This window comes from Stenella coeruleoalba, assembly GCF_951394435.1.
Source record: "Stenella coeruleoalba genome assembly, contig: scaffold_47, whole genome shotgun sequence".
Taxonomy (NCBI): domain Eukaryota; kingdom Metazoa; phylum Chordata; class Mammalia; order Artiodactyla; family Delphinidae; genus Stenella; species Stenella coeruleoalba.
The window spans coordinates 1961135-1981907 of NW_027646269.1; the positions used below are offsets into that span (position 1 = coordinate 1961135).

The 20773-nt window shown below is 43.8% G+C and overlaps 1 long non-coding RNA gene across 48 annotated transcripts in view; it reads left to right on the forward strand.

The window, feature by feature from the left end:
- Positions 1-20773, forward strand: part of LOC307181221 — a 2056127-nt gene that overhangs the window by 1320159 nt on the left and 715195 nt on the right. For 39 of the 48 annotated variants that reach the window (XR_013826124.1, XR_013826125.1, XR_013826150.1 and 36 more), the window contains 2 exons: positions 14663-14744; positions 17820-17905. The exons of 7 other annotated variants lie outside the window; for them this stretch is intronic. This is a non-coding gene — a long non-coding RNA (uncharacterized lncRNA). The remainder of the gene's footprint in view (positions 1-14662; positions 14745-17819; positions 17906-20773) is intronic. 2 more of the 48 variants (XR_013826169.1, XR_013826127.1) reach the window with 1 other exon arrangement.

A 20773-nucleotide genomic window follows, 5' to 3' on the forward strand; every position in this document is an offset into this window, starting at 1 on the left:
GTATTTGAAACCCGTGGAATGGGTACCATGCAATATGACTTCAAAGGGTCTTCATTTGCTCACCGAACATCTCCAATCCTATCACTGCTGCGTTTATGCCCCTGTACACATGCTTGATTCTCTTTCGGAGACATAGCAATCCATAGGTTTTAAGATACTTACTAGTCAGGTACATTCTTAGGCGTTTAATATGGGGTGTTGAGTCCATTTTGTTGAGCAAGGAGTAGCTCTTGTCTATTCCATATTTGGCTTAAGGAACTTTATCTGTGCTCATTTCAATCTCTGGTTTTATGCAGCACCCCAACTCACCTTTCCCCTTAAGCAAGCATAAGTTGGTTTTCTAAATTTGAGAACCTGTTCTGTTTTGGAATTCAGTTCCTGTGTAGCCAAGTTTACATTCCGTGTATTAGTGATATCTTATGATGTTTCTTTTTCTGTGTGACTTATTTCAGTTAGAATCATCATACCTGAATACACTCATTATGCTGCTACGGGCCTGATGACATTGATTTCATTGCTGAGCGATACTGCATTGTACTTAAGTACCACAAGTTCTTTATCCATTTTTCACTTTCTGTGATATTGAACTTGTACGGTAAACGAGGTTCTTGTAAACAGAGGCGTCCCAAACTTTGGGGTGGCTGTGTCTTTTTGATTTTAATTTCCCTAAGCTATAGGACCATAAGTGGAAGTGCCCTAGGCTCTGTTGCTTTGTTTTTTAGATGTTTCAGGAAACACCATACACTTCTCCCGAGTGTCTGTTGGCAATTTACATCCCGCCCATCAGCATAACAAGGCTCCCAGTTCTCCATGGCCTGTCCTGCCTTTCTGGATTTTACACTTTTTTCAGATGGCCCTTTTGACCGGGGGGAAGTGAGACTTCATTGTAGTGCAGATTTCCTTTGCAAGTTTGCTTGGTTGGCCAAAAAGGGCGTATGCGTTTTTTCCTGAATATATTCAGGAAAAAACGCATACGCCCTTTTTGGCCAAGTGCATCATTGTGGACGTTCTGCCTCTTTTCGTATGCTTTCAATGCAATTCCAGTCTACCTCCTGAAATCGGTTTCCTGCAATTCTGCCCCGCTTTCAAGTCCTCTTGGCAGCCTTACTTCAGTCTATTTTTGGACGATAGCTGTCATTTATAACTCTGCAGGTTTGTGAATTACAGTGCCCCTGAGCTCCTTTCTTCAACTCGCTTTCTTGTGACCTGGCCGCAACACCGCAGGATGGCTTCAGGCCCTAATCTGGTTCTGGCACGGCACGCTGAGCCTTTGGTTAATTCCTCTTCCTGGTGGGAAATGAGAGTTAAATTTGCCCATCCAGACACCTCCAGCTAGTCTCTCATTGGTTCTCGCTATTCCTGTTCATCTTCCACAGAAATTGCAAACTGGGCCAAACAGGAGGTTGAAGGGGCTGACTCTCCAAGTCGGGAGAGTGTTAGTAAAGCGTCTGGAATGTTGCACCCGAGTACCAGGGTACGAAAACTGAGACATATTTGAACACGTCTCCCGATCACATGGTTGATCATACTCTAGGTTCCACATGCATGTTTTAGCTGAAGGAAGAATACCTTAAACCTGGGTAGTTGAAACCCGTGGAATGGGTACCATGTAATATGACATCAAAGGGTCTTCATTTGCTCACGAACCTCTCCAATCCTATCACTGCTGCGTTTATGCCCCTGTACACATGCTTGATTCTCTTTTGGAGACATAGCAATCCATAGGTTTTAAGATACTTACTAGTCAGGTACATTCTTAGGAGTTTAATATGCGGTGTTGAGTCCATTTCGTTGAGCAAGGAGTAGATCTTGTCTATTCCATATTTGGCTTAAGGAACTTTATCTGTGCTCATTTCAATCTCTGGTTTTATGCAGCACCCCAACTCACCTTTACCCTTAAGCAAGTATAAGTTGGTTTTCTAAATTTGAGACCCTGTTCTGTTCTGTTATTCAGTTCCTGTGTAGCCAAGTTTACATTCGTGTATTACTGATATCTTATGATGTTTCTTTTTCTGTGTGACTTATTTCAGTTAGAATCATCATACCTGAATCCACTAATTGTGCTGCTAAGGGCCTGATGACACAGATTTCATTGCTGAGTGATATTGCTTTGTAAGTAAATACCACAACTTCTTTATCCATTTTTCACTTTCTGCGATGTTGAACTTGTACTGTAAACGAGGTTCCTGTAAACAGAGCCGTTCCAAACTTTGGGGTGGCTGTGTCTTTTTGATTTTAATTTCCCTAAGCTATAGGACCATAAGTGGAAGTGCCCTAGGTTCTGTTGCTTTGTTTTTTAGATGTTTCGGGAAACACCATACACTTCTCCGGAGTGGTTGTTGGCAATTTACATCCCGCCCATCAGCATAACAAGGCTCCCAGTTCTCCATGGCCTGTCCTGCCTTTCTGGATTTTACACTTTTTTCAGATGGCCCTTTTGACCGGGGGGAAGTGAGACTTCATTGTAGTGCAGATTTCCTTTGCAAGCTTGCTTGGTTGGCCAAAATGGGCGTATGCGTTTTTTCCTGAATATATTCAGGAAAAAACGCATACGCCCTTTTTGGCCAAGTGCATCATTGTGGACGTTCTGCCTCTTTTCCTATGCTTTCAATGCAATTCCAGTCTACCTCCTGAAATCGGTTTCCTGCAATTCTGCCCCGCTTTCAAGTCCTCTTGGCAGCCTTACTTCAGTCTATTTTTGGACGATAGCTGTCATTTATAACTCTGCAGGTTTGTGAATTACAGTGCCCCTGAGCTCCTTTCTTCAACTCCCTTTTTTGTGAGCTGGCCGAAACACCGCAGGATGGCTTCAGGCCCTAATCTGGTTCCGGCACGGCACGCTGAGCCTTTGGTTAATTCCTCTTCCTGGTGGGAAATGAGAGTTAAATTTGCCCATCCAGACACCTCCAGCTAGCCTCTCATTGGTTCTCGCTATTCCTGTTCATCTTCCGCAGAAATTGCAAACTGGGCCAAACAGGAGGTTAAAGGGACTGACTCTCCAAGTCGGCAGAGTGTTAGTAAAGCGTCTGGAATGTTGCACCCGAGTACCAGGGTACGAAAACTGAGACATATTTGAACACGTCTCCCGATCACATGGTTGATCATACTCTAGGTTCCACATGCATGTTTTAGCTGAAGGAAGAATACCTTAAACGTGGGTATTTGAAACCCGTGGAATGGGTACCATGCAATATGACTTCAAAGGCTCTTCATTTGCTCACCGAACCTCTCCAATCCTATCACTGCTGCGTTTATGCCCGTGTACACATGCTTGATTCTCTTTCGGAGACATAGCAATCCATAGGTTTTAAGATACTTACTAGTCAGGTACATTCTTAGGCGTTTAATATGCGGTGTTGAGTCCATTTCGTTGAGCAAGGAGTAGCTCTTGTCTATTCCATATTTGGCTTAAGGAACTTTATCTGTGCTCATTTCAATCTCTGGTTTTATGCAGCACCCCAACTCACCTTTCCCCTTAAGCAAGCATAAGTTGGTTTTCTAAATTTGAGACCCTGTTCTGTTTTGGAATGCAGTTCCTCTGTAGCCAAGTTTCCATTCCGTGTGTTACTGATATCTTATGATGTTTCTTTTTCTGTGTGACTTATTTCAGTTAGAATCATCATACCTGAATCCACTCATTGTGCTGCTAAGGGCCTGATGACATAGATTTCATTGCTGAGTGATATTGCTTTGTAAGTAAATACCACAACTTCTTTATCCATTTTTCACTTTCTGTGATGTTGAACTTGTACTGTAAACGAGGTTCTTGTAAACAGAGGCGTCCCAAACTTTGGGGTGGCTGTGTCTTTTTGATTTTAATTTCCCTAAGCTATAGGACCATAAGTGGAAGTGCCCTAGGCTCTGTTGCTTTGTTTTTTAGATGTTTCAGGAAACACCATACACTTCTCCCGAGTGTCTGTTGGCAATTTACATCCCGCCCATCAGCATAACAAGGCTCCCAGTTCTCCATGGCCTGTCCTGCCTTTCTGGATTTTACACTTTTTTCAGATGGCCCTTTTGACCTGGGAGAAGTGAGACTTCATTGTAGTGCAGATTTCCTTTGCAAGCTTGCTTGGTTGGCCAAAAAGTGCGTATGCGTTTTTTCCTGAATATATTCAGGAAAAAACGCATACGCCCTTTTTGGCCAAGTGCATCATTGTGGACGTTCTGCCTCTTTTCCTATGCTTTCAATGCAATTCCAGTCTACCTCCTGAAATCGGTTTCCTGCAATTCTGCCCCGCTTTCAAGTCCTCTTGGCAGCCTTACTTCAGTCTATTTTTGGACGATAGCTGTCATTTATATCTCTGCAGGTTTGTGAATTACAGTGCCCCTGAGCTCCTTTCTTCAACTCGCTTTCTTTTGAGCTGGCCGCAACACTGCAGGATGGCTTCAGGCCCTAATCTGGTTCCGGCACTGCACGCTGAGCCTTTGGTTATTTCCTCTTCCTGGTGGGAAATGAGAGTTAAATTTGCCCGTCCAGACACCTCCAGCTAGCCTCTCATTGGTTCTCGCTATTCCTGTTCATCTTCCGCAGAAATTGCAAACTGTGCCAAACAGGAGGTTAAAGGCGCTGACTCTCCAAGTGGGGAGAGTGTTAGTAAAGCGTCTGGAATGTTGCACCCGAGTACCAGGGGAGGAAAACTGAGACATATTTGAACACGTCTCCCGATCACATGGTTGATCATACTCTGGGTTCCACATGCATGTTTTAGCTGAAGGAAGAATACCTAAAACCTGGGTAGTTGAAACCCGTGGAATGGGTACCATGCAATATGACTTCAAAGGGTCTTCATTTGCTCACCGAACCTCTCCAATCCTATCACTGCTGCGTTTATGCCCCTGTACACATGCTTGATTCTCTTTCGGAGACATAGCAATCCATAGGTTTTGAGATACTTACTAGTCAGGTACATTCTTAGGGGTTTAATATGGGGTTTTGAGTCCATTCCGTTGAGCAAGGAGTAGCTCTTGTCTATTCCATATTTGGCTTAAGGAACTTTATCTGTGCTCATTTCAATCTCTGGTTTTATGCAGCACCCCAACTCACCTTTACCCTTATGCAAGCATAAGTTGGTTTTCTAAATTTGAGACCCTGTTCTGTTCTGTAATTCAGTTCCTGTGTAGCCAAGTTTACATTCCGTGTATTACTGATATCTTATGATGTTTCTTTTTCTGTGTGACTTATTTCAGTTAGAATCATCATACCTGAATCCACTCATTGTGATGCTAAGGGCCTGATGACATAGATTTCATTGCTGAGTGATATTGTTTGTAAGTAAATACCACAACTTCTTTATCCATTTTTCACTTTCTGCGATGTTGAACTTGTACTGTAAACGAGGTTCTTGTAAACAGAGGCGTCCCAAACTTTGGGGTGGCTGTGTCTTTTTGATTTTAATTTCCCTAAGCTATAGGACCATAAGTGGAAGTGCCCTAGGCTCTGTTGCTTTGTTTTTTAGATGTTTCAGGAAACACCATACACTTCTCCCGAGTGTGTGTTGGCAATTTACATCCCGCCCATCAGCATAACAAGGCTCCCAGTTCTCAATGGCCTGTTGCCTTTCTGGATTTTACACTTTTTTCAGATTGCCCTTTTGACCGGGGGGAAGTGAAACTTCATTGTAGTGCAGATTTCCTTTGCAAGCTTGCTTGGTTGGCCAAAAAGGGCGTATGCGTTTTTTCCTGAATATACTCAGGAAAAAACGCATACGCCCTTTTTGGCCAAGTGCATCATTGTGGACGTTCTGCCTCTTTTCCTATGCTTTCAATGCAATTCCAGTCTACCTCCTGAAATCGGTTTCCTGCAATTCTGCCCCGCTTTCAAGTCCTCTTGGCAGCCTTACTTCAGTCTATTTCTGGACGATAGCTGTCATTTATAACTCTGCAGGTTTGTGAATTACAGTGCCCCTGAGCTCCTTTCTTCAACTCGCTTTCTTTTGAGCTGGCCGCAACACTGCAGGATGGCTTCAGGCCCTAATCTGGTTCCGGTACGGCACGCTGAGCCTTTGGTTATTTCCTCTTCCTGGTGGGAAATGAGAGTTAAATTTGCCCGTCCAGACACCTCCAGCTAGCCTCTCATTGGTTCTCGCTATTCCTGTTCATCTTCCGCAGAAATTGCAAACTGTGCCAAACAGGAGGTTAAAGGCGCTGACTCTCCAAGTGGGGAGAGTTTTAGTAAAGCGTCTGGAATGTTGCACCCGAGTACCAGGGGAGGAAAACTGAGACATATTTGAACACGTCTCCCGATCACATGGTTGATCATACTCTGGGTTCCACATGCATGTTTTAGCTGAAGGAAGAATACCTAAAACCTAGGTAGTTGAAACCCGTGGAATGGGTACCATGCAATATGACTTCAAAGGGTCTTCATTTGCTCACCGAACCTCTCCAATCCTATCACTGCTGCGTTTATGCCCCTGTACACATGCTTGATTCTCTTTCGGAGACATAGCAATCCATAGGTTTTAAGATACTTACTAGTCAGGTACATTCTTAGGCGTTTAATATGGGGTGTTGAGTCCATTTCGTTGAGCATGGAGTAGCTCTTGTCTATTCCATATTTGGCTTAAGGAACTTTATCTGTGCTCATTTCAATCTCTGGTTTTATGCACCACCCCAACTCACCTTTACCCTTAAGCAAGCATAAGTTGGTTTTCTAAATTTGAGACCCTGTTCTGTTTTGGAATGCAGTTCCTGTGTAGCCAAGTTTACATTCCGTGTATTAGTGATATCTTATGATGTTTCTTTTTCTGTGTGACTTATTTCAGTTAGAATCATCGTACCTGAATCCACTCATTATGCTGCTACGGGCCTGATGACATAGATTTCATTGCTGAGTGATACTGCATTGTACGTAAGTACCACAAGTTCTTTATCCATTTTTCACTTTCTGCGATGTTGAACTTGTACTGTAAACGAGGTTCTTGTAAACAGAGGCGTCCCAAACTTTGGGGTGGCTGTGTCTTTTTGATTTTAATTTCCCTAAGCTATAGGACCATAAGTGGAAGTGCCCTAGGTTCTGTTGCTTTGTTTTTTAGATGTTTCAGGAAACACCATACACTTCTCCCGAGTGGTTGTTGGCAATTTACATCCCGCCCATCAGCATAACAAGGCTCCCAGTTCTCCATGGCCTGTCCTGCCTTTCTGGATTTTACACTTTTTTCAGATGGCCCTTTTGACCGGGGGGAAGTGAGACTTCATTGTAGTGCAGATTTCCTTTGCAAGCTTGCTTGGTTGGTCAAAAGGGGCGTATGCGTTTTTTCCTGAATATATTCAGGAAAAAACGCATACACCCTTTTTGGCCAAGTGCATCATTGTGGACGTTCTGCCTCTTTTCCTATGCTCTCAATGCAATTCCAGTCTACCTCCTGAAATCGGTTTCCTGCAATTCTGCCCCGCTTTCAAGTCCTCTTGGCAGCCTTACTTCAGTATATTTTTGGACGATAGCTGTCATTTATAACTCTGCAGGTTTGTGAATTACAGTGCCCCTGAGCTCCTTTCTTCAACTCGCTTTCTTGTGACCTGGCCGCAACACCGCAGGATGGCTTCAGGCCCTAATCTGGTTCTGGCATGGTACGCTGAGCCTTTGGTTATTTCCTCCTCCTGGTAGGAAATGAGAGTTAAATTTGCCCGTCTAGACACCTCCAGCTAGCCTCTCATTGGTTCTCGCTATTCCTGTTCATCTTCCGCAGAAATTGCAAACTGTGCCAAACAGGAGGTTAAAGGGACTGACTCTCCAAGTCGGGAGAGTGTTAGTAAAGCGTCTGGAATGTTGCACCCGAGTACCAGGGTATGAAAACTGAGACATATTTGAACACATCTCCCGTTCACATGGTTGATCATACTTGGGTTCCACATGCATGTTTTAGCTGAAGGAAGAATACCTTAAACCAGGGTAGTTGAAACCCGTGGAATGGGTACCATGCAATATGACTTCAAAGGGTCTTCATTTGCTCACCGAACCTCTCCAATCCTATCACTGCTGCGTTTATGCCCCTGTACACATGCTTGATTCTCTTTCGGAGACATAGCAATCCATAGGTTTTAAGATACTTACAAGTCAGGTACATTCTTAGGCGTTTAATATGCGTTGTTGAGTCCATTTCCTTGAGCAAGGAGTAGCTCTTGTCTATTCCATATTTGGCTTAAGGAACTTTATCTGTGCTCATTTCAATCTCTGGTTTTATGCAGCACCCCAACTCACCTTTACCCTTAAGCAAGCATAAGTTGGTTTTCTAAATTTGAGACCCTGTTCTGTTCTGTAATTCAGTTCCTGTGTAGCCAAGTTTCCATTCCGTGTATTACTGATATCTTATGATGTTTCTTTTTCTGTGTGACTTACTTCAGTTAGAATCATCATACCTGAATCCACTCATTGTGCTGCTAAGGGCCTGATGACTCAGATTTCATTGCTGAGTGATATTGCTTTGTAAGTAAATACCACAACTTCTTTATCCATTTTTCACTTTCTGCGATGTTGAACTTGTACTGTAAACGAGGTTCTTGTCAACAGAGCCGTTCCAAACTTTGGGGTGGCTGTGTCTTTTTGATTTTAATTTCCCTAAGCTATAGGACCATAAGTGGAAGTGCCCTAGGCTCTGTTGCTTTGTTTTTTAGATGTTTCAGGAAACACCATACACTTCTCCCAAGTGTCTGTTGGCAATTTACATCCCGCCCATCAGCATAACAAGGCTCCCAGTTCTCCATGGCCTGTCCTGCCTTTCTGGATTTTACACTTTTTTCAGATGGCCCTTTTGACCGGGGGGAAGTGAGACTTCATTGTAGTGCAGATTTCCTTTGCAAGCTTGCTTGGTTGGCCAAAAAGGGCGTATGCGTTTTTTCCTGAATATATTCAGGAAAAAACGCATACGCCCTTTTTGGCCAAGTGCATCATTGTGGACGTTCTGCCTCTTTTCCTATGCTTTCAATGCAATTCCAGTCTACCTCCTGAAATCGGTTTCCTGCAATTCTGCCCCGCTTTCAAGTCCTCTTGGCAGCCTTACTTCAGTCTATTTTTGGACGATAGCTGTCATTTATAACTCTGCAGGTTTGTGAATTACAGTGCCCCTGAGCTCCTTTCTTCAACTTGCTTTCTTGTGACCTGGCCGCAACACCGCAGGATGGCTTCAGGCCCTAATCTGGTTCCGGCACGGCACGCTGAGCCTTTGGTTAATTCCTCTTCCTGGTGGGAAATGAGAGTTAAAATTGCCCGTCCAGACACCTCCATCTAGCCTCTCATTGGTTCTCGCTATTCCTGTTCATCTTCCGCAGAAATTGCAAACTGTGCCAAACAGGAGGTTAAAGGGACTGACTCTCCAAGTTGGGAGAGTGTAAGTAAAGCGTCTGGAATGTTGCACCCGAGTACCAGGGTACGAAAACTGAGACATACTTGAACACATCTCCCGTTCACATGGTTGATCATACTTGGGTTCCACATGCATGTTTTAGCTGAAGGAAGAATACCTTAAACCTGGAGAGTTAAGACCCGTGTAATGGGTACCATGCAATATGACTTCAAAGGGTCTTCATTCGCTCACCGAACCTCTCCTAACTATCACTGCTGCGTTTATGCCCCTGTACACATGCTTGATTCTCTTTCGGAGACATAGCAATCCATAGGTTTTAAGATACTTACTAGTCAGGTACATTCTTAGGCGTTTAATATGCGGTGTTGAGTCCATTTCGTTGAGCAAGGAGTAGCTCTTCTCTATTCCATATTTGGCTTAAGGAACTTTATCTGTGCTCATTTCAATCTATGGTTTTATGCAGCACCCCAACTCACCTTTCCCCTTAAGCAAGCATAAGTTGGTTTTCTAAATTTGAGACCCTGTTCTGTTTTGGAATGCAGTTCCTGTGTAGCCAAGTTTACATTCCGTGTATTAGTGATATCTTATGATGTTCCTTTTTCTGTGTGACTTATTTCAGTTAGAATCATCGTACCTGAATCCACTCATTATGCTGCTACGGGCCTGATGACATAGATTTCATTGCTGAGTGATACTGTATTGTACGTAAGTACCACAAGTTCTTTATCCATTTTTCACTTTCTGTGATATTGAACTTGTACGGTAAATGAGGTTCTTGTAAACAGAGGCGTCCCAAACTTTGGGGTGGCTGTGTCTTTTTGATTTTAATTTCCCTAAGCTATAGGACCATAAGTGGAAGTGCCCTACGCTCTGTTGCTTTGTTTTTTAGATGTTTCAGGAAACACCATACACTTCTCCTGAGTGTCTGTTGGCAATTTACATCCCGCCCATCAGCATAACAAGGCTCCCAGTTCTCCATGGCCTGTCCTGCCTTTCTGGATTTTACACTTTTTTCAGATGGCCTTTTTGACCTGGGAGAAGTGAGACTTCATTGTAGTGCAGATTTCCTTTGCAAGTTTGCTTGGTTGGCCAAAAAGGGCGTATGCGTTTTTTCCTGAATATATTCAGGAAAAAACGCATACGCCCTTTTTGGCCAAGTGCATCATTGTGGACGTTCTGCCTCTTTTCCTATGCTTTCAATGCAATTCCAGTCTACCTCCTGAAATCGGTTTCCTGCAATTCTGCCCCGCTTTCAAGTCCTCTTGGCAGCCTTACTTCAGTCTATTTTTGGACGATAGCTGTCATTTATAACTCTGCAGGTTTGTGAATTACAGTGCCCCTGAGCTCCTTTCTTCAACTCGCTTTCTTGTGACCTGGCCGCAACACCGCAGGATGGCTTCAGGCCCTAATCTGGGTCTGGCACGGCACGCTGAGCCTTTGGTTAATTCCTCTTCCTGGTGGGAAATGAGAGTTAAATTTGCCCGTCCAGACACCTCCAGCTAGTCTCTCATTGGTTCTCGCTATTCCTGTTCATCTTCCACAGAAATTGCAAAATGGGCCAAACAGGAGGTTAAAGGGACTGACTCTCCAAGTGGGGAGAGTGTTAGTAAAGCGTCTGGAATGTTGCACCCGAGTACCAGGGTACGAAAACTGAGACATATTTGAACACGTCTCCCGATCACATGGTTGATCATACTCTAGGTTCCACATGCATGTTTTATCTGAAGGAAGAATACCTTAAACCTGGGTAGTTGAAACCCGTGGAATGGGTACCATGCAATATGACTTCAAAGGGTCTTCATTTGCTCACCGAACCTCTCCAATCCTATCACTGCTGCGTTTATGCCCCTGTACACATGCTTGATTCTCTTTCGGAGACATAGCAATCCATAGGTTTTAAGATACTTACTAGTCAGGTACATTCTTAGGCGTTTAATATGCGGTGTTGAGTCCATTTCGTTGAGCAAGGAGTAGCTCTTGTCTATTCCATATTTGACTTAAGGAACTTTATCTGTGCTCATTTCAATCTCTGGTTTTATGCAGCACCCCAACTCACCTTTCCCCTTAAGCAAGCATAAGTTGGTTTTCTAAATTTGAGACCCTGTTCTGTTCTGTAATTCAGTTCCTGTGTAGCCAAGTTTACGTTCCGTGTATTACAGATATCTTATGATGTTTCTTTTTCTGTGTGACTTATTTCAGTTAGAATCATCATACCTGAATCCACTCATTGTGCTGCTAAGGGCCTGATGACATAGATTTCATTGCTGAGTGATATTGCTTTGTAAGTAAATACCACAACTTCTTTATCCATTTTTCACTTTCTGCGATGTTGAACTTGTATTGTAAACGAGGTTCTTGTAAACAGAGGCGTCCCAAACTTTGGGGTGGCTGTGTCTTTTTGATTTTAATTTCCCTAAGCTATAGGACTATAAGTGGAACTGCCCTAGGCTCTGTTGCTTTGTTTTTTAGATGTTTCAGGAAAAACCATACACTTCTCCCCAGTGTCTGTTGGCAATTTACATCCCGCCCATCAGCATAACAAGGCTCCCAGTTCTCCATGGCCTGTCCTGCCTTTCTGGATTTTACACTTTTTTCAGATGGCCCTTTTGACCGGGGAGAAGTGAGACTTCATTGTAGTGCAGATTTCCTTTGCAAGCTTGCTTGGTTGGCCAAAAAGGGCGTATGCGTTTTTTCCTGAATATATTCAGGAAAAAACGCATACGCCCTTTTTGGCCAAGTGCATCATTGTGGACGTTCTGCCTCTTTTCCTATGCTTTCAATGCAATTTCAGTCTACCTCCTGAAATCGGTTTCCTGCAATTCTGCCCCGCTTTCAAGTCCTCTTGGCAGCCTTACTTCAGTCTATTTTTGGACGATAGCTGTCATTTATAACTCTGCAGGTTTGTGAATTACAGTGCCCCTGAGCTCCTTGCTTCAACTCGCTTTCTTGTGACCTGGCCGCAACACCGCAGGATGGCTTCAGGCCCTAATCTGGTTCTGGCACGGCACGCTGAGCCTTTGGTTATTTCCTCCTCCTGGTGGGAAATGAGAGTTAAATTTGCCCGTCTAGACACCTCCAGCTAGCCTCTCATTGGTTCTCGCTATTCCTGTTCATCTTCCGCAGAAATTGCAAACTGTGCCAAACAGGAGGTTAAAGGCGTGACTCTCCAAGTGGGGAGAGTGTTAGTAAAGTGTCTGGAATGTTGCACCCGAGTACCAGGGGAGGAAAACTGAGACATATTTGAACACGTCTCCTGATCACATGGTTGATCATACTCTGGGTTCCACATGCATGTTTTAGCTGAAGGAAGAATACCTAAAACCTGGGTAGTTGAAACCCGTGGAATGGGTACCATGCAATATGACTTCAAAGGGTCTTCATTTGCTCACCGAACCTCTCCAATCCTATCACTGCTGCGTTTATGCCCCTGTACACATGCTTGATTCTCTTTCGGAGACATAGCAATCCATAGGTTTTAAGATACTTACTAGTCAGGTACATTCTTAGGCGTTTAATATGGGGTGTTGAGTCCATTTCGTTGAGCAAGGAGTAGCTCTTGGCTATTCCATATTTGGCTTAAGGAACTTTATCTGTGCTCATTTCAATCTCTGGTTTTATGCAGCACCCCAACTCACCTTTACCCTTAAGCAAGAATAAGTTGGTTTTCTAAATTTGAGACCCTGTTCTGTTCTGTAATTCAGTTCCTGTGTAGCCAAGTTTCCATTCCGTGTATTACTGATATCTTATGATGTTTCTTTTTCTGTGTGACTTATTTCAGTTAGAATCATCATACCTGAATCCACTCATTGTGCTGCTAAGGGCCTGATGACACAGATTTCATTGCTGAGTGATATTGCTTTGTAAGTGAATACCACAACTTCTTTATCCATTTTTCACTTTCTGCGATGTTGAACTTGTACTGTAAACGAGGTTCTTGTAAACAGAGCCGTTCCAAACTTTGGGGTGGCTGTGTCTTTTTGATTTTAATTTCCCTAAGCTATAGGACCATAAGTGGAAGTGCCCTAGGTTCTGTTGCTTTGTTTTTTAGATGTTTCAGGAAACACCATACACTTCTCCCGAGTGTCTGTTGGCAATTTACATCCCGCCCATCAGCATAACAAGGCTCCCAGTTCTCCATGGGCTGTCCTGCCTTTCTGGATGTTACACTTTTTTCAGATGGCCCTTTTGACCAGGGGGAAGTGAGACTTCATTGTAGTGCAGATTTCCTTTGCAAGCTTGCTTGGTTGGCCAAAAAGGGCGTATGCGTTTTTTCCTGAATATATTCAGGAAAAAACGCATACGCCCTTTTTGGCCAAGTGCATCATTGTGGACGTTCTGCCTCTTTTCCTATGCTTGAAATGCAATTCAAGTCTACCTCCTGAAATCGGTTTCCTGCAATTCTGCCCCGCTTTCAAGTCCTCTTGGCAGCCTTACTTCAGTCTATTTTTGGACGATAGCTGTCATTTATAACTCTGCAGGTTTGTGAATTACAGTGCCCCTGAGCTCCTTTCTTCAACTCGCTTTCTTTTGAGCTGGCCGCAACACCGCAGGATGTCTTCAGGCCCTAATCTGGTTCTGGCACGGCACGCTGAGCCTTTGGTTAATTCCTCTTCCTGGTGGGAAATGAGAGTTAAATTTGCCCGTCCAGACACCTCCAGCTAGCCTCTCATTGGTTCTCGCTATTCCTGTTCATCTTCCGCAGAAATTGCAAACTGGGCCAAACAGGAGGTTAAAGGCGCTGACTCTCCAAGTGGGGAGAGTGTTAGTAAAGCGTCTGGAATGTTGCACCCGAGTACAAGGGGAGGAAAACTGAGACATATTTGAACACGTCTCCTGATCACATGGTTGATCATACTTGGGTTCCACATGCATGTTTTAGCTGAAGGAAGAATACCTTAAACCTGGAGAGTTGAGACCCGTGGAATGGGTACCATGCAATATGACTTCAAAGGGTCTTCATTGGCTCACCGAACCTCTCCAATCCTATCACTGCTGCGTTTATGCCCCTGTACACACGCTTGATTCTCTTTTGGAGACATAGCAATCCATAGGTTTCAAGATACTTACTAGTCAGGTACATACTTAGGCGTTTAAAATGGGGTGTTGAGTCCATTTCGTTGAGCAAGGAGTAGCTCTTGTCTATTCCATATTTGGCTTAAGGAAATTTATCTGTGCTCATTTCAATCTCTGGTTTTATGCAGCACCCCAACTCACCTTTCCCCTTAAGCAAGCATAAGTTGGTTTTCTAAATTTGAGACCCTGTTCTGTTCTGTAATTCAGTTCCTGTGTAGCCAAGTTTACATTCCGTGTATTACTGATATCTTATGATGTTTCGTTTTCTGTGTGACTTATTTCAGTTAGAATCATCATACCTGAATCCACTCATTGTGCTGCTAAGGGTCTGATGACACAGATTTCATTGCTGAGTGATATTGCTTTGTAAGTAAATACCACAACTTCTTTATCCATTTTTCACTTTCTGCGATGTTGAACTTGTACTGTAAATGAGGTTCTTGTAAACAGAGCCGTTCCAAACTTTGGGGTGGCTGTGTCTTTTTGATTTTAATTTCCCTAAGCTATAGGACCATAAGTGGAAGTGCCCTAGGTTCTGTTGCTTTGTTTTTTAGATGTTTCAGGAAACACCATACACTTCTCCCGAGTGGTTGTTGGCAATTTACATCCCGCCCATCAGCATAACAAGGCTCCCAGTTCTCCATGGCCTGTCCTGCCTTTCTGGATTTTACACTTTTTGCAGATGGCCCTTTTGACCGCGGGGAAGTGAGACTTCATTGTAGTGCAGATTTCCTTTGCAAGCTTGCTTGGTTGGCCAAAAAGGGCGTATGCGTTTTTTCCTGAATATATTCAGGAAAAAATGCATACGCCCTTTTTGGCCAAGTGCATCATTGTGGACGTTCTGCCTCTTTTCCTATGCTTTCAATGCAATTCCAGTCTACCTCCTGAAATCGGTTTCCTGCAATTCTGCCCCGCTTTCAAGTCCTCTTGGCAGCCTTACTTCAGTCTATTTTTGGACGATAGCTGTCATTTATAACTCTGCAGGTTTGTGAATTACAGTGCCCCTGAGCTCCTTTCTTCAACTCGCTTTCTTGTGACCTGACCGCAACACCGCAGGATGGCTTCAGGCCCTAATCTGGTTCTGGCATGGCACGCTGAGCCTTTGATTAATTCCTCTTCCTGGTGGGAAATGAGAGTTAAATTTGCCCGTCCAGACACCTCCAGCTAGTCTCCATTGGTTCTCGCTATTCCTGTTCATCTTCCGCAGAAATTGCAAACTGGGCCAAACAGGAGGTTAAAGGCGTGACTCTCCAAGTGGGGAGAGTGTTAGTAAAGTGTCTGGAATGTTGCACCCGAGTACCAGGGGAGGAAAACTGAGACATATTTGAACACGTCTCCTGATCACATGGTTGATCATACTCTGGGTTCCACATGCATGTTTTAGCTGAAGGAAGAATACCTAAAACCTGGGTAGTTGAAACCCGTGGAATGGGTACCATGCAATATGACTTCAAAGGGTCTTCATTTGCTCACCGAACCTCTCCAATCCTATCACTGCTGCGTTTATGCCCCTGTACACATGCTTGATTCTCTTTCGGAGACATAGCAATCCATAGGTTTTAAGATACTTACTAGTCAGGTACATTCTTAGGCGTTTAATATGCGGTGTTGAGTCCATTTCGTTGAGCAAGGAGTAGCTCTTGGCTATTCCATATTTGGCTTAAGGAACTTTATCTGTGCTCATTTCAATCTCTGGTTTTATGCAGCACCCCAACTCACCTTTACCCTTAAGCAAGAATAAGTTGGTTTTCTAAATTTGAGACCCTGTTCTGTTCTGTAATTCAGTTCCTGTGTAGCCAAGTTTCCATTCCGTGTATTACTGATATCTTATGATGTTTCTTTTTCTGTGTGACTTATTTCAGTTAGAATCATCATACCTGAATCCACTCATTGTGCTGCTAAGGGCCTGATGACACAGATTTCATTGCTGAGTGATATTGCTTTGTAAGTGAATACCACAACTTCTTTATCCATTTTTCACTTTCTGCGATGTTGAACTTGTACTGTAAACGAGGTTCTTGTAAACAGAGCCGTTCCAAACTTTGGGGTGGCTGTGTCTTTTTGATTTTAATTTCCCTAAGCTATAGGACCATAAGTGGAAGTGCCCTAGGTTCTGTTGCTTTGTTTTTTAGATGTTTCAGGAAACACCATACACTTCTCCCGAGTGTCTGTTGGCAATTTACATCCCGCCCATCAGCATAACAAGGCTCCCAGTTCTCCATGGGCTGTCCTGCCTTTCTGGATGTTACACTTTTTTCAGATGGCCCTTTTGACCAGGGGGAAGTGAGACTTCATTGTAGTGCAGATTTCCTTTGCAAGCTTGCTTGGTTGGCCAAAAAGGGCGTATGCGTTTTTTCCTGAATATATTCAGGAAAAAACGCATACGCCCTTTTTGGCCAAGTGCATCATTGTGGACGTTCTGCCTCTTTTCCTATGCTTGAAATGCAATTCAAGTCTACCTCCTGAAATCGGTTTCCTGCAATTCTGCCCCGCTTTCAAGTCCTCTTGGCAGCCTTACTTCAGTCTATTTTTGGACGATAGCTGTCATTTATAACTCTGCAGGTTTGTGAATTACAGTGCCCCTGAGCTCCTTTCTTCAACTCGCTTTCTTTTGAGCTGGCCGCAACACCGCAGGATGTCTTCAGGCCCTAATCTGGTTCTGGCACGGCACGCTGAGCCTTTGGTTAATTCCTCTTCCTGGTGGGAAATGAGAGTTAAATTTGCCCGTCCAGACACCTCCAGCTAGCCTCTCATTGGTTCTCGCTATTCCTGTTCATCTTCCGCAGAAATTGCAAACTGGGCCAAACAGGAGGTTAAAGGCGCTGACTCTCCAAGTGGGGAGAGTGTTAGTAAAGCGTCTGGAATGTTGCACCCGAGTACAAGGGGAGGAAAACTGAGACATATTTGAACACGTCTCCTGATCACATGGTTGATCATACTTGGGTTCCACATGCATGTTTTAGCTGAAGGAAGAATACCTTAAACCTGGAGAGTTGAGACCCGTGGAATGGGTACCATGCAATATGACTTCAAAGGGTCTTCATTGGCTCACCGAACCTCTCCAATCCTATCACTGCTGCGTTTATGCCCCTGTACACACGCTTGATTCTCTTTTGGAGACATAGCAATCCATAGGTTTCAAGATACTTACTAGTCAGGTACATACTTAGGCGTTTAAAATGGGGTGTTGAGTCCATTTCGTTGAGCAAGGAGTAGCTCTTGTCTATTCCATATTTGGCTTAAGGAAATTTATCTGTGCTCATTTCAATCTCTGGTTTTATGCAGCACCCCAACTCACCTTTCCCCTTAAGCAAGCATAAGTTGGTTTTCTAAATTTGAGACCCTGTTCTGTTCTGTAATTCAGTTCCTGTGTAGCCAAGTTTACATTCCGTGTATTACTGATATCTTATGATGTTTCGTTTTCTGTGTGACTTATTTCAGTTAGAATCATCATACCTGAATCCACTCATTGTGCTGCTAAGGGTCTGATGACACAGATTTCATTGCTGAGTGATATTGCTTTGTAAGTAAATACCACAACTTCTTTATCCATTTTTCACTTTCTGCGATGTTGAACTTGTACTGTAAATGAGGTTCTTGTAAACAGAGCCGTTCCAAACTTTGGGGTGGCTGTGTCTTTTTGATTTTAATTTCCCTAAGCTATAGGACCATAAGTGGAAGTGCCCTAGGTTCTGTTGCTTTGTTTTTTAGATGTTTCAGGAAACACCATACACTTCTCCCGAGTGGTTGTTGGCAATTTACATCCCGCCCATCAGCATAACAAGGCTCCCAGTTCTCCATGGCCTGTCCTGCCTTTCTGGATTTTACACTTTTTGCAGATGGCCCTTTTGACCGCGGGGAAGTGAGACTTCATTGTAGTGCAGATTTCCTTTGCAAGCTTGCTTGGTTGGCCAAAAAGGGCGTATGCGTTTTTTCCTGAATATATTCAGGAAAAAATGCATACGCCCTTTTTGGCCAAGTGCATCATTGTGGACGTTCTGCCTCTTTTCCTATGCTTTCAATGCAATTCCAGTCTACCTCCTGAAATCGGTTTCCTGCAATTCTGCCCCGCTTTCAAGTCCTCTTGGCAGCCTTACTTCAGTCTATTTTTGGACGATAGCTGTCATTTATAACTCTGCAGGTTTGTGAATTACAGTGCCCCTGAGCTCCTTTCTTCAACTCGCTTTCTTGTGACCTGACCGCAACACCGCAGGATGGCTTCAGGCCCTAATCTGGTTCTGGCATGGCACGCTGAGCCTTTGATTAATTCCTCTTCCTGGTGGGAAATGAGAGTTAAATTTGCCCGTCCAGACACCTCCAGCTAGTCTCCATTGGTTCTCGCTATTCCTGTTCATCTTCCGCAGAAATTGCAAACTGGGCCAAACAGGAGGTTAAAGGGACTGACTCTCCAAGTGGGGAGAGTGTTAGTAAAGCATCTGGAATGTTGCACCCGAGTACCAGGGGTGGAAAACTGAGACATATTTGAACACGTCTCCCGTTCACATGGTTGATCATACTCTGGGTTCCACATGCATGTTTTAGCTGAAGGAAGAATACCTTAAACATGGAGAGTTGAGACCCGTGTAATGGGTACCATGCAATATGACTTCAAAGGGTCTTCAATTGCTCACCGAACCTCTCCAATCCTATCACTGCTGCGTCTATGCCCCTGTACACATGCTTGATTCTGTTTCGGAGACATAGCAATCCACAGGTTTTAAGATACTTACTAGTCAGGTACATTCTTAGGCGTTTAATATGCGGTGTTGAGTCCATTTCGTTGAGCAAGGAGTAGCTCTTGTCTATTCCATATTTGGCTTAAGGAACTTTATCTGTGCTCATTTCAATCTCTGGTTTTATGCAGCACCCCAACTCACCTTTACCCTTAAGCAAGCATAAGTTGGTTTTCTAAATTTGAGACCCTGTTCTGTTCTGTAATTCAGTTCCTGTGTAGCCAAGTTTCCATTCCGTGTATTACTGATATCTTATGATGTTTCTTTTTCTGTGTGACTTATTTCAGTTAGAATCATCATACCTGAATCCACTCATTGTGCTGCTAAGGGCCTGATGACACAGATTTCATTGCTGAGTGATATTGCTTTGTAAGTAAATACCACAACTTCTTTATCCATTTTTCACTTTCTGCGATGTTGAACTTGTACTGTAAACGAGGTTCTTGTAAACAGAGCCGTTCCAAACTTTGGGGTGGCTGTGTCTTTTTGATTTTAATTTCCCTAAGCTATAGGACCATAAGTGGAAGTGCCCTAGGTTCTGTTGCTTTGTTTTTTAGATGTTTCAGGAAACACCATACACTTCTCCCGAGTGGTTGTTGGCAATTTACATCCCGCCCATCAGCATAACAAGGCTCCCAGTTCTCCATGGCCTGTCCTGCCTTTCTGGATTTTACACTTTTTTCAGATGGCACTTTTCACTGGCGGGAAGTGAGGCTTCATTGTAGTGCAGATTTCCTTTGCAAGCTTGCTTGGTTGGCCAAAAAGGGCGTATGCGTTTTTTCCTGAATATATTCAGGAAAAAACGCATACGCCCTTTTTGGCCAAGTGCATCATTGTGGACGTTCTGCCTCTTTTCCTATGCTTTCAATGCAATTCCAGTCTACCTCCTGAAATCGGTTTCCTGCAATTCTGCCCCGCTTTCAAGTCCTCTTGGCAGCCTTACTTCAGTCTATTTTTGGACGATAGCTGTCATTTATAACTCTGCAGGTTTGTGAATTACAGTGCCCCTGAGCTCCTTTCTTCAACTCGCTTTCTTTTGAGCTGGCCGCAACACCGCAGGATGGCTTCAGGCCCTAATGTGGTTCCGGTACGGCACGCTGAGCCTTTGGTTATTTCCTCTTCCTGGTGGGAAATGAGAGTTAAATTTGCCCGTCCAGACACCTCCAGCTAGCCTCTCATTGGTTCTCGCTATTCCTGTTCATCTTCCGCAGAAATTGCAAACTGGGCCAAACAGGAGGTTAAAGGCGCTGACTCTCCAAGTGGGGAGAGTGTTAGTAAAGCGTCTGGAATGTTGCACCCGAGTACCAGGGGAGGAAAACTGAGACATATTTGAACACGTCTCCCGATGACATGGTTGATCATACTCTGGGTTCCACATGCATGTTTTAGCTGAAGGAAGAATACCTAAAACCTGGGTAGTTGAAACCCGTGGAATGGGTACCATGCAATATGACTTCAAAGGGTCTTCATTTGCTCACCGAACCTCTCCAATCCTATCACTGCTGCGTTTATGCCCCTGTACACATGCTTGATTCTCTTTCGGAGACATAGCAATCTATAGGTTTTAAGATACTTACTAGTCAGGTACATTCTTAGGCGTTTAATATGCGGTGTTGAGTCCATTTCGTTGAGCAAGGAGTAGCTCTTGTCTATTCCATATTT